Genomic DNA, 15,200 nt, shown 5'->3' on the forward strand with positions numbered 1-15,200 from the left:
TCTGTACACTTTCCAAAGTCTTCACATCCTTCCTCGAACTGGGTCCAGAACTGTACACAGTACTCCAAATGCAGCCTAACCAAAGTCCTGTAAAGGTGCATCATGACTTCCTGACACACAAAGGATCTCAGAACAGGTTTATTGAATTTATTGCGCCATTTGTAAGTTGAAAATTGGAAAAATAATAGTACGTCAAGCAATGCACTCCTCTTAAAAATACTGAAAATAAAGCATTGAATTCCATGTACCTTCCATGCTGGGCATCTGTGTTTTATTACAGCTACAACACAACCTACCACTATATCTACATCTCCTGGTACAACAATAACATCAGTTCCATCATCAACAACAACACCATTCACTTCAGAGACAATGAGCACAACAGAAACGACAACCACCCAGAGCTCCACCCCAGCTCCAACGTCATTTAGTAAGTACCTTGTACATAAAGCTTTGTCTGTTAGTAAAGTGCACGCTCTCTCTCAGTAACACAGCAACACAGATCAACTCGATGGGATTTCCTGTCCTAGTTGAAGCTTGAATATTTATCAATCAAATTAGGACTGATGTTGGAAATCAGGATATAAAGCAGAAACTACTGGAAACATCCAGATGACAGTCAGCACAGAGAACAATGAGCAGAGCACAGAACAGCACAGGAATAGGCCCTTCTGCCCACAATATCTAAGTCGAATAAAATATAAAGACAATCTCTTATCTGTCTCCCTTGTAATAAATATCCCTCCATTCCCGGCATGTCCATTTGGTTTTCCACAGGTTGTTAAATGGCACCATCATATCTGCCTCAATAACTACCCCTGACAGCGTCCCAGGCAGCCACGTCACTGTGTAAAAAAAATGTCCCGCACATCACCTTTAAACTTGGGCCATCTCACCTCTAAGCTAAGCCCTCTCGTGTTTGATATTTTAATCGTGCGATAAAGGTTCTGACTGTCTACCCTATCTATGTCTCTCATCATTTTATATACTTCTGTCAGGTCTCCCTTCGACACCGGGCAATCCAGACAAAACAAACCTCTCCCTGTAGCAAATACCTTCGAATCCAGGCAACATTCTGGTAAACTTTCTCTGTACACTTTTCAAAGCCTTCATGCCCTTCCTCTAACAGGGTGACCAGGACTGTAAACAGTACTCCAAATGCAGTTTAACCAAAGTCCTGTAAAGGTGCATCGTGAATTCCTGACAAACAACATATTACAGACCAGGTTTATTGAATCTCCTGAGCCATTTGTAAGGTGAAATTTATAAAAAATAACAATAATTTTTGAACTACATACTCTAACTGCAAATAGTGAAAAAAAATCAAATATATTCCATGCTGAGCATCTGTGATTTATCACAGCTACAACAACATCTACCAGGAATGAATGGGTTAACATATGATGAGCGTTTGACAGCACTGGGCCTGTACTCACTGGAGTACAGAAGAATGAGGGGGGACCTCATTGAAACATACCGAATAGTGAAAGGCTTGGAGAGAGTGGATGCGGAGAGGATGTTTCCACTAGTGGAACAGTCTAGGAATTGAGCTCATAGCCACAGAATTAAAGGACGTTTATTTAGGAAGGATATCTTAAGTTAGAGGGTGGTGTATCTGTGGAAATCTTTGCCACAGAAGGCCAATTCACTGGATGTTTTCAAGAGAGAGTCAGATTCAGCTCTTAGGGCTAAGGGAATCAAGGGATGTGGGGAAAAAGCCGGAAGGGGGTACTGAATTTGGATGATCAGCTATGATCATATTGAATAGCGCTGCTGGCTCGCAGGGCCGAATGGCCTACCCCTGCACCTATTTTCATTGTTTCTATGTTTCTAATACCTAATCCAGACGACATTCTGGTAAACGTCCTCTGTACACTTTCCAAAGTCTTCACATCCTTCCTCGAACTGGGTCCAGAACTGTACACAGTACTCCAAATGCAGCCTAACCAAAGTCCTGTAAAGGTGCATCATGACTTCCTGACACACAAAGGATCTCAGAACAGGTTTATTGAATTTATTGCGCCATTTGTAAGTTGAAAATTGGAAAAATAATAGTACGTCAAGCAATGCACTCCTCTTAAAAATACTGAAAATAAAGCATTGAATTCCATGTACCTGCCATGCTGAGCATCTGTGTTTTATTACAGCTACAACACAACCTACCACTATATCTACATCTCCTGGTACAACAATAACATCAGTTCCATCATCAACAACAACACCATTCACTTCAGAGACAATGAGCACAACAGAAACGACAACCACCCAGAGCTCCACCCCAGCTCCAACGTCATTTAGTAAGTACCTTGTACATAAAGCTTTGTCTGTTAGTAAAGTGCACGCTCTCTCTCAGTAACACAGCAACACAGATCAACTCGATGGGATTTCCTGTCCTAGTTGAAGCTTGAATATTTATCAATCAAATTAGGACTGATGTTGGAAATCAGGATATAAAGCAGAAACTACTGGAAACATCCAGATGACAGTCAGCACAGAGAACAATGAGCAGAGCACAGAACAGCACAGGAATAGGCCCTTCTGCCCACAATATCTAAGTCGAATAAAATATAAAGACAATCTCTTATCTGTCTCCCTTGTAATAAATATCCCTCCATTCCCGGCATGTCCATTTGGTTTTCCACAGGTTGTTAAATGGCACCATCATATCTGCCTCAATAACTACCCCTGACAGCGTCCCAGGCAGCCACGTCACTGTGTAAAAAAAATGTCCCGCACATCACCTTTAAACTTGGGCCATCTCACCTCTAAGCTAAGCCCTCTCGTGTTTGATATTTTAATCGTGCGATAAAGGTTCTGACTGTCTACCCTATCTATGTCTCTCATCATTTTATATACTTCTGTCAGGTCTCCCTTCGACACCGGGCAATCCAGACAAAACAAACCTCTCCCTGTAGCAAATACCTTCTAATCCAGGCAACATTCTGGTAAACTTTCTCTGTACACTTTTCAAAGCCTTCATGCCCTTCCTCTAACAGGGTGACCAGGACTGTAAACAGTACTCCAAATGCAGTTTAACCAAAGTCCTGTAAAGGTGCATCGTGAATTCCTGACAAACAACATATTACAGACCAGGTTTATTGAATCTCCTGAGCCATTTGTAAGGTGAAATTTATAAAAAATAACAATAATTTTTGAACTACATACTCTAACTGCAAATAGTGAAAAAAAAATCAAATATATTCCATGCTGAGCATCTGTGATTTATCACAGCTACAACAACATCTACCAGGAATGAATGGGTTAACATATGATGAGCGTTTGACAGCACTGGGCCTGTACTCACTGGAGTACAGAAGAATGAGGGGGGACCTCATTGAAACATACCGAATAGTGAAAGGCTTGGAGAGAGTGGATGCGGAGAGGATGTTTCCACTAGTGGAACAGTCTAGGAATTGAGCTCATAGCCACAGAATTAAAGGACGTTTATTTAGGAAGGATATCTTGAGTTAGAGGGTGGTGTATCTGTGGAAATCTTTGCCACAGAAGGCCAATTCACTGGATGTTTTCAAGAGAGAGTCAGATTCAGCTCTTAGGGCTAAGGGAATCAAGGGATGTGGGGAAAAAGCCGGAACGGGGTACTGAATTTGGATGATCAGCTATGATCATATTGAATAGCGCTGCTGGCTCGCAGGGCCGAATGGCCTACCCCTGCACCTATTTTCATTGTTTCTATGTTTCTAATACCTAATCCAGACGACATTCTGGTAAACGTCCTCTGTACACTTTCCAAAGTCTTCAAATCCTTCCTCGAACTGGTGTAAGGGGTTTCTGCGCCGAGCTTTCGCCCGACCTAAGGTCCCCGTGCCTTGCTCTGATCCCTTGACCAGGCCGTGCACACTGGTTCCCCGTGAGTGGTTCGACCCACTGACCCCTTACTGTTCTAGACACTGGACTTAGATGCAGGAGCTCTTATAGTGCAGAAAAATTCCACCAGACCAGATTTGAAAACCAGGGTTTAAATGAAAAGGCTTTTATTCAGCGCTTGGGACTATTGTCCATGAATACTTATACAGTTCTATAATACATGTCTATAAAACACATACAGAATCACACGAATACTTATAACTATGAATCATAAAACACACACAGTTCTATAAGACATATACACGACTGTAAGATGGGGAACATACGACCCATCGCAACATTGACCAACACATATTTTAATACACACCCAACGTTTATTCACAACCACCCTCCCCTCTACACTAAACTATGTCCAGGATATGTAGGATTTGGAGTACATGCTCACCATGGGGCTATTACTGGGGTTACTGGCTGTTCGTTTTGCAGTATTTCTTCTCGAGTTGCGTGCCTGTTCCTCTCTCTTGCATCCGTTCTTCTTGCCTGTCGTTTCTTCCTCCTGCATTCGTTTGACTTCCTTCTGACTTGCCTGCTTGCATTCCTTGCAGGTTTTCTTCTCCCTTCAGCTTCTTCTTCCAGTATTTCTTCTTGACTTCAGTTGACTTAGCTTGACTTAACTTTTTCACCCAAAAGTAGTGGCCAGTTATACTATTTCTGACCCGTCCTATCCCCCGCCAGATCTTGGAATCTCTTTGTTCAAAAAGATATGTATGAGGTTTTCTTCTGATCTGCGCTTATGTTCGGGGATACCGGGGATGGCCAGACGGTGTTAATTGGGATTTTGTTGTGAGGTGATGGGTGTTAACTGGTTTCCCATCACCTACCAGGTAGTTTTCTAAGGGCTATTGTGCCCCCTCACTGAGATGAACTGTTTAGGTCGGCTTGGGGCATTGTGAGTATGCTGATGTCAGCGCCCCAGTGTCTGGACTCCGACCTGGTTTTGTAGGTTTCTGCATGGCCAATACCCATCCTTTGTTCTGGCCGTAGCTTTGCAGAAAACCTAGAGACTGGGTTGTAAGGTTTTTACTTTTTGTGGCTAGTCACGAGGTCCTGCGGCCATTTTAGGACCCACAGATTGTGACATCCTTTGTTAATCTGACCGCAGCCTTTCTCCGCTATCAGCCCCAGTCTCTCGTTTAAAATGTCCAAACTGCAGCTCTTTGGTTTGGTGTTGCTTTCCAAATGAGGGAAAACTTCTCAAATCTTACAGTGGGTCCAGAACTGTACACAGTACTCCAAATGCAGCCTAACCAAAGTCCTGTAAAGGTGCATCATGACTTCCTGACACACAAAGGATCTCAGAACAGGTTTATTGAATTTATTACGCCATTTGTAAGTTGAAAATTGGAAAAATAATAGTACGTCAAGCAATGCACTCCTCTTAAAAATACTGAAAATAAAGCATTGAATTCCATGTACCTTCCATGCTGAGCATCTGTGTTTTATTACAGCTACAACACAACCTACCACTACATCTACATCTCCTGGTACAACAATAACATCAGTTCCATCATCAACAACAACACCATTCACTTCAGAGACAACGAGCACAACAGAAACGACAACCACCCAGAGCTCCACCCCAGCTCCAACGTCATTTAGTAAGTACCTTGTACATAAAGCTTTGTCTGTTAGTAAAGTGCACGCTCTCTCTCAGTAACACAGCAACACAGATCAACTCGATGGGATTTCCTGTCCTAGTTGAAGCTTGAATATTTATCAATCAAATTAGGACTGATGTTGGAAATCAGGATATAAAGCAGAAACTACTGGAAACATCCAGATGACAGTCAGCACAGAGAACAATGAGCAGAGCACAGAACAGCACAGGAATAGGCCCTTCTGCCCACAATATCTAAGTCGAATAAAATATAAAGACAATCTCTTATCTGTCTCCCTTGTAATAAATATCCCTCCATTCCCGGCATGTCCATTTGGTTTTCCACAGGTTGTTAAATGGCACCATCATATCTGCCTCAATAACTACCCCTGACAGCGTCCCAGGCAGCCACGTCACTGTGTAAAAAAAATGTCCCGCACATCACCTTTAAACTTGGGCCATCTCACCTCTAAGCTAAGCCCTCTCGTGTTTGATATTTTAATCGTGCGATAAAGGTTCTGACTGTCTACCCTATCTATGTCTCTTATCATTTTATATACTTCTGTCAGGTCTCCCCTCGACACCGGGCAATCCAGACAAAACAAACCTCTCCCTGTAGCAAATACCTTCTAATCCAGGCAACATTCTGGTAAACTTTCTCTGTACACTTTTCAAAGCCTTCATGCCCTTCCTCTAACAGGGTGACCAGGACTGTAAACAGTACTCCAAATGCAGTTTAACCAAAGTCCTGTAAAGGTGCATCGTGAATTCCTGACAAACAACATATTACAGACCAGGTTTATTGAATCTCCTGAGGCTTTTGTAAGGTGAAATTTATAAAAAATAACAATAATTTTTGAACTACATACTCTAACTGCAAATAGTGAAAAAAAATTCAAATATATTCCATGCTGAGCATCTGTGATTTATCACAGCTACAACAACATCTACCAGGAATGAATGGGTTAACATATGATGAGCGTTTGACAGCACTGGGCCTGTACTCACTGGAGTACAGAAGAATGAGGGGGGACCTCATTGAAACATACCGAATAGTGAAAGGCTTGGAGAGAGTGGATGCGGAGAGGATGTTTCCACTAGTGGAACAGTCTAGGAATTGAGCTCATAGCCACAGAATTAAAGGACGTTTATTTAGGAAGGATATCTTGAGTTAGAGGGTGGTGTATCTGTGGAAATCTTTGCCACAGAAGGCCAATTCACTGGATGTTTTCAAGAGAGAGTCAGATTCAGCTCTTAGGGCTAAGGGAATCAAGGGATGTGGGGAAAAAGCCGGAACGGGGTATTGATTTTGGATGATCAGCTATGATCATATTGAATAGCGCTGCTGGCTCGCAGGGCCGAATGGCCTACCCCTGCACCTATTTTCATTGTTTCTATGTTTCTAATACCTAATCCAGACGACATTCTGGTAAACGTCCTCTGTACACTTTCCAAAGCCTTCACATCCTTCCTCGAACTGGGTCCAGAACTGTACACAGTACTCCAAATGCAGCCTAACCAAAGTCCTGTAAAGGTGCATCATGACTTCCTGACACACAAAGGATCTCAGAACAGGTTTATTGAATTTATTACGCCATTTGTAAGTTGAAAATTGGAAAAATAATAGTACGTCAAGCAATGCACTCCTCTTAAAAATACTGAAAATAAAGCATTGAATTCCAGGTACCTTCCATGCTGAGCATCTGTGTTTTATTACAGCTACAACACAACCTACCACTATATCTACATCTCCTGGTACAACAATAACATCAGTTCCATCATCAACAACAACACCATTCACTTCAGAGACAACGAGCACAACAGAAACGACAACCACCCAGAGCTCCACCCCAGCTCCAACGTCATTTAGTAAGTACCTTGTACATAAAGCTTTGTCTGTTAGTAAAGTGCACGCTCTCTCTCAGTAACACAGCAACACAGATCAACTCGATGGGATTTCCTTTCCTAGTTGAAGCTTGAATATTTATCAATCAAATTAGGACTGATGTTGGAAATCAGGATATAAAGCAGAAACTACTGGAAACATCCAGATAACAGTCAGCACAGAGAACAATGAGCAGAGCACAGAACAGCACAGGAATAGGCCCTTCTGCCCACAATATCTAAGTCGAATAAAATATAAAGACAATCTCTTATCTGTCTCCCTTGTAATAAATATCCCTCCATTCCCGGCATGTCCATTTGGTTTTCCACAGGTTGTTAAATGGCACCATCATATCTGCCTCAATAACTACCCCTGACAGCGTCCCAGGCAGCCACGTCACTGTGTAAAAAAAATGTCCCGCACATCACCTTTAAACTTGGGCCATCTCACCTCTAAGCTAAGCCCTCTCGTGTTTGATATTTTAATCGTGCGATAAAGGTTCTGACTGTCTACCCTATCTATGTCCCTCATTATTTTATATACTTCTGTCAGGTCTCCCTTCGTCACCGGGCAATCCAGACAAAACAAACCTCTCCCTGTAGCAAATACCTTCTAATCCAGGCAACATTCTGGTAAACTTTATCTGTACACTTTTCATGCCCTTCCTCTAACAGGGTGACCATGACTGTAAACAGTACTCCAAATGCAGTTTAACCAAAGTCCTGTAAAGGTGCATCGTGAATTCCTGACAAACAACATATTACAGACCAGGTTTATTGAATCTCCTGAGCCATTTGTAAGGTGAAATTTATAAAAAATAACAATAATTTTTGAACTACATACTCTAACTGCAAATAGTGAAAAAAAAATCAAATATATTCCATGCTGAGCATCTGTGATTTATCACAGCTACAACAACATCTACCAGGAATGAATGGGTTAACATATGATGAGCGTTTGACAGCACTGGGCCTGTACTCACTGGAGTACAGAAGAATGAGGGGGGACCTCATTGAAACATACCGAATAGTGAAAGGCTTGGAGAGAGTGGATGCGGAGAGGATGTTTCCACTAGTGGAACAGTCTAGGAATTGAGCTCATAGCCACAGAATTAAAGGACGTTTATTTAGGAAGGATATCTTGAGTTAGAGGGTGGTGTATCTGTGGAAATCTTTGCCACAGAAGGCCAATTCACTGGATGTTTTCAAGAGAGAGTCAGATTCAGCTCTTAGGGCTAAGGGAATCAAGGGATGTGGGGAAAAAGCCGGAAGGGGGTACTGATTTTGGATGATCAGCTATGATCATATTGAATAGCGCTGCTGGCTCGCAGGGCCGAATGGCCTACCCCTGCACCTATTTTCATTGTTTCTATGTTTCTAATACCTAATCCAGACGACATTCTGGTAAACGTCCTCTGTACACTTTCCAAAGTCTTCACATCCTTCCTCGAACTGGGTCCAGAACTGTACACAGTACTCCAAATGCAGCCTAACCAAAGTCCTGTAAAGGTGCATCATGACTTCCTGACACACAAAGGATCTCAGAACAGGTTTATTGAATTTATTGCGCCATTTGTAAGTTGAAAATTGGGAAAATAATAGTACGTCAAGCAATGCACTCCTCTTAAAAATACTGAAAATAAAGCATTGAATTCCATGTACCTTCCATGCTGAGCATCTGTGTTTTATTATAGCTACAACACAACCTACCACTATATCTACATCTCCTGGTACAACAATAACATCAGTTCCATCATCAACAACAACACCATTCACTTCAGACACAACGAGCACAACAGAAACGACAACCACCCAGAGCTCCACCCCAGCTCCAACGTCATTTAGTAAGTACCTTGTACATAAAGCTTTGTCTGTTAGTAAAGTGCACGCTCTCTCTCAGTAACACAGCAACACAGATCAACTCGATGGGATTTCCTGTCCTAGTTGAAGCTTGAATATTTATCAATCAAATTAGGACTGATGTTGGAAATCAGGATATAAAGCAGAAACTACTGGAAACATCCAGATGACAGTCAGCACAGAGAACAATGAGCAGAGCACAGAACAGCACAGGAATAGGCCCTTCTGCCCACAATATCTAAGTCGAATAAAATATAAAGACAATCTCTTATCTGTCTCCCTTGTAATAAATATCCCTCCATTCCCGGCATGTCCATTTGGTTTTCCACAGGTTGTTAAATGGCACCATCATATCTGCCTCAATAACTACCCCTGACAGCGTCCCAGGCAGCCACGTCACTGTGTAAAAAAAATGTCCCGCACATCACCTTTAAACTTGGGCCATCTCACCTCTAAGCTAAGCCCTCTCGTGTTTGATATTTTAATCGTGCGATAAAGGTTCTGACTGTCTACCCTATCTATGTCTCTCATCATTTTATATACTTCTGTCAGGTCTCCCTTCGACACCGGGCAATCCAGACAAAACAAACCTCTCCCTGTAGCAAATACCTTCTAATCCAGGCAACATTCTGGTAAACTTTCTCTGTACACTTTTCAAAGCCTTCATGCCCTTCCTCTAACAGGGTGACCAGGACTGTAAACAGTACTCCAAATGCAGTTTAACCAAAGTCCTGTAAAGGTGCATCGTGAATTCCTGACAAACAACATATTACAGACCAGGTTTATTGAATCTCCTGAGCCATTTGTAAGGTGAAATTTATAAAAAATAACAATAATTTTTGAACTACATACTCTAACTGCAAATAGTGAAAAAAAAATCAAATATATTCCATGCTGAGCATCTGTGATTTATCACAGCTACAACAACATCTACCAGGAATGAATGGGTTAACATATGATGAGCGTTTGACAGCACTGGGCCTGTACTCACTGGAGTACAGAAGAATGAGGGGGGACCTCATTGAAACATACCGAATAGTGAAAGGCTTGGAGAGAGTGGATGCGGAGAGGATGTTTCCACTAGTGGAACAGTCTAGGAATTGAGCTCATAGCCACAGAATTAAAGGACGTTTATTTAGGAAGGATATCTTGAGTGAGAGGGTGGTGTATCTGTGGAAATCTTTGCCACAGAAGGCCAATTCACTGGATGTTTTCAAGAGAGAGTCAGATTCAGCTCTTAGGGCTAAGGGAATCAAGGGATGTGGGGAAAAAGCCGGAACGGGGTACTGATTTTGGATGATCAGCTATCATCATATTGAATAGCGCTGCTGGCTCGCAGGGCCGAATGGCCTACCCCTGCACCTATTTTCATTGTTTCTATGTTTCTAATACCTAATCCAGACGACATTCTGGTAAACGTCCTCTGTACACTTTCCAAAGTCTTCACATCCTTCCTCGAACTGGGTCCAGAACTGTACACAGTACTCCAAATGCAGCCTAACCAAAGTCCTGTAAAGGTGCATCATGACTTCCTGACACACAAAGGATCTCAGAACAGGTTTATTGAATTTATTGCGCCATTTGTAAGTTGAAAATTGGAAAAATAATAGTACGTCAAGCAATGCACTCCTCTTAAAAATACTGAAAATAAAGCATTGAATTCCATGTACCTTCCATGCTGAGCATCTGTGTTTTATTACAGCTACAACACAACCTACCACTATATCTACATCTCCTGGTACAACAATAACATCAGTTCCATCATCAACAACAACACCATTCACTTCAGAGACAACGAGCACAACAGAAACGACAACCACCCAGAGCTCCACCCCAGCTCCAACGTCATTTAGTAAGTACCTTGTACATAAAGCTTTGTCTGTTAGTAAAGTGCACGCTCTCTCTCAGTAACACAGCAACACAGATCAACTCGATGGGATTTCCTGTCCTAGTTGAAGCTTGAATATTTATCAATCAAATTAGGACTGATGTTGGAAATCAGGATATAAAGCAGAAACTACTGGAAACATCCAGATGACAGTCAGCACAGAGAACAATGAGCAGAGCACAGAACAGCTCAGGAATAGGCCCTTCTGCCCACAATATCTAAGTCGAATAAAATATAAAGACAATCTCTTATCTGTCTCCCTTGTAATAAATATCCCTCCATTCCCGCCATGTCCATTTGGTTTTCCACAGGTTGTTAAATGGCACCATCATATCTGCCTCAATAACTACCCCTGACAGCGTCCCAGGCAGCCACGTCACTGTGTAAAAAAAATGTCCCGCACATCACCTTTAAACTTGGGCCATCTCACCTCTAAGCTAAGCCCTCTCGTGTTTGATATTTTAATCGTGCGATAAAGGTTCTGACTGTCTACCCTATCTATGTCTCTCATCATTTTATATACTTCTGTCAGGTCTCCCTTCGACACCGGGCAATCCAGACAAAACAAACCTCTCCCTGTAGCAAATACCTTCTAATCCAGGCAACATTCTGGTAAACTTTCTCTGTACACTTTTCAAAGCCTTCATGCCCTTCCTCTAACAGGGTGACCAGGACTGTAAACAGTACTCCAAATGCAGTTTAACCAAAGTCCTGTAAAGGTGCATCGTGAATTCCTGACAAACAACATATTACAGACCAGGTTTATTGAATCTCCTGAGCCATTTGTAAGGTGAAATTTATAAAAAATAACAATAATTTTTGAACTACATACTCTAACTGCAAATAGTGTAAAAAAATTCAAATATATTCCATGCTGAGCATCTGTGATTTATCACAGCTACAACAACATCTACCAGGAATGAATGGGTTAACATATGATGAGCGTTTGACAGCACTGGGCCTGTACTCACTGGAGTACAGAAGAATGAGGGGGGACCTCATTGAAACATACCGAATAGTGAAAGGCTTGGAGAGAGTGGATGCGGAGAGGATGTTTCCACTAGTGGAACAGTCTAGGAATTGAGCTCATAGCCACAGAATTAAAGGACGTTTATTTAGGAAGGATATCTTGAGTTAGAGGGTGGTGTATCTGTGGAAATCTTTGCCACAGAAGGCCAATTCACTGGATGTTTTCAAGAGAGAGTCAGATTCAGCTCTTAGGGCTAAGGGAATCAAGGGATGTGGGGAAAAAGCCGGAACGGGGTACTGAATTTGGATGATCAGCTATGATCATATTGAATAGCGCTGCTGGCTCGCAGGGCCGAATGGCCTACCCCTGCACCTATTTTCATTGTTTCTATGTTTCTAATACCTAATCCAGACGACATTCTGGTAAACGTCCTCTGTACACTTTCCAAAGTCTTCAAATCCTTCCTCGAACTGGTGTAAGGGGTTTCTGCGCCGAGCTTTCGCCCGACCTAAGGTCCCCGTGCCTTGCTCTGATCCCTTGACCAGGCCGTGCACACTGGTTCCCCGTGAGTGGTTCGACCCACTGACCCCTTACTGTTCTAGACACTGGACTTAGATGCAGGAGCTCTTATAGTGCAGAAAAATTCCACCAGACCAGATTTGAAAACCAGGGTTTAAATGAAAAGGCTTTTATTCAGCGCTTGGGACTATTGTCCATGAATACTTATACAGTTCTATAATACATGTCTATAAAACACATACAGAATCACACGAATACTTATAACTATGAATCATAAAACACACACAGTTCTATAAGACATATACACGACTGTAAGATGGGGAACATACGACCCATCGCAACATTGACCAACACATATTTTAATACACACCCAACGTTTATTCACAACCACCCTCCCCTCTACACTAAACTATGTCCAGGATATGTAGGATTTGGAGTACATGCTCACCATGGGGCTATTACTGGGGTTACTGGCTGTTCGTTTTGCAGTATTTCTTCTCGAGTTGCGTGCCTGTTCCTCTCTCTTGCATCCGTTCTTCTTGCCTGTCGTTTCTTCCTCCTGCATTCGTTTGACTTCCTTCTGACTTGCCTGCTTGCATTCCTTGCAGGTTTTCTTCTCCCTTCAGCTTCTTCTTCCAGTATTTCTTCTTGACTTCAGTTGACTTAGCTTGACTTAACTTTTTCACCCAAAAGTAGTGGCCAGTTATACTATTTCTGACCCGTCCTATCTCCCGCCAGATCTTGGAATCTCTTTGTTCAAAAAGATATGTATGAGGTTTTCTTCTGATCTGCGCTTATGTTCGGGGATACCGGGGATGGCCAGACGGTGTTAATTGGGATTTTGTTGTGAGGTGATGGGTGTTAACTGGTTTCCCATCACCTACCAGGTAGTTTTCTAAGGGCTATTGTGCCCCCTCACTGAGATGAACTGTTTAGGTCGGCTTGGGGCATTGTGAGTATGCTGATGTCAGCGCCCCAGTGTCTGGACTCCGACCTGGTTTTGTAGGTTTCTGCATGGCCAATACCCATCCTTTGTTCTGGCCGTAGCTTTGCAGAAAACCTAGAGACTGGGTTGTAAGGTTTTTACTTTTTGTGGCTAGTCACGAGGTCCTGCGGCCATTTTAGGACCCACAGATTGTGACATCCTTTGTTAATCTGACCGCAGCCTTTCTCCGCTATCAGCCCCAGTCTCTCGTTTAAAATGTCCAAACTGCAGCTCTTTGGTTTGGTGTTGCTTTCCAAATGAGGGAAAACTTCTCAAATCTTACAGTGGGTCCAGAACTGTACACAGTACTCCAAATGCAGCCTAACCAAAGTCCTGTAAAGGTGCATCATGACTTCCTGACACACAAAGGATCTCAGAACAGGTTTATTGAATTTATTACGCCATTTGTAAGTTGAAAATTGGAAAAATAATAGTACGTCAAGCAATGCACTCCTCTTAAAAATACTGAAAATAAAGCATTGAATTCCATGTACCTGCCATGCTGAGCATCTGTGTTTTATTACAGCTACAACACAACCTACCACTACATCTACATCTCCTGGTACAACAATAACATCAGTTCCATCATCAACAACAACACCATTCACTTCAGAGACAACGAGCACAACAGAAACGACAACCACCCAGAGCTCCACCCCAGCTCCAACGTCATTTAGTAAGTACCTTGTACATAAAGCTTTGTCTGTTAGTAAAGTGCACGCTCTCTCTCAGTAACACAGCAACACAGATCAACTCGATGGGATTTCCTGTCCTAGTTGAAGCTTGAATATTTATCAATCAAATTAGGACTGATGTTGGAAATCAGGATATAAAGCAGAAACTACTGGAAACATCCAGATGACAGTCAGCACAGAGAACAATGAGCAGAGCACAGAACAGCACAGGAATAGGCCCTTCTGCCCACAATATCTAAGTCGAATAAAATATAAAGACAATCTCTTATCTGTCTCCCTTGTAATAAATATCCCTCCATTCCCGGCATGTCCATTTGGTTTTCCACAGGTTGTTAAATGGCACCATCATATCTGCCTCAATAACTACCCCTGACAGCGTCCCAGGCAGCCACGTCACTGTGTAAAAAAAATGTCCCGCACATCACCTTTAAACTTGGGCCATCTCACCTCTAAGCTAAGCCCTCTCGTGTTTGATATTTTAATCGTGCGATAAAGGTTCTGACTGTCTACCCTATCTATGTCTCTTATCATTTTATATACTTCTGTCAGGTCTCCCCTCGACACCGGGCAATCCAGACAAAACAAACCTCTCCCTGTAGCAAATACCTTCTAATCCAGGCAACATTCTGGTAAACTTTCTCTGTACACTTTTCAAAACCTTCATGCCCTTCCTCTAGCAGGGTGACCAGGACTGTAAACAGTACTCCAAATGCAGTTTAACCAAAGTCCTGTAAAGGTGCATCGTGAATTCCTGACAAACAACATATTACAGACCAGGTTTATTGAATCTCCTGAGGCTTTTGTAAGGTGAAATTTATAAAAAATAACAATAATTTTTGAACTACATACTCTAACTGCAAATAGTGAAAAAAAATTCAAATATATTCCATGCTGAGCATCTGTGATTTATCACAGCT

The sequence above is a fragment of the Rhinoraja longicauda genome, chromosome 13 (assembly GCF_053455715.1).
Source record: "Rhinoraja longicauda isolate Sanriku21f chromosome 13, sRhiLon1.1, whole genome shotgun sequence".
NCBI lineage: Eukaryota > Metazoa > Chordata > Chondrichthyes > Rajiformes > Arhynchobatidae > Rhinoraja > Rhinoraja longicauda.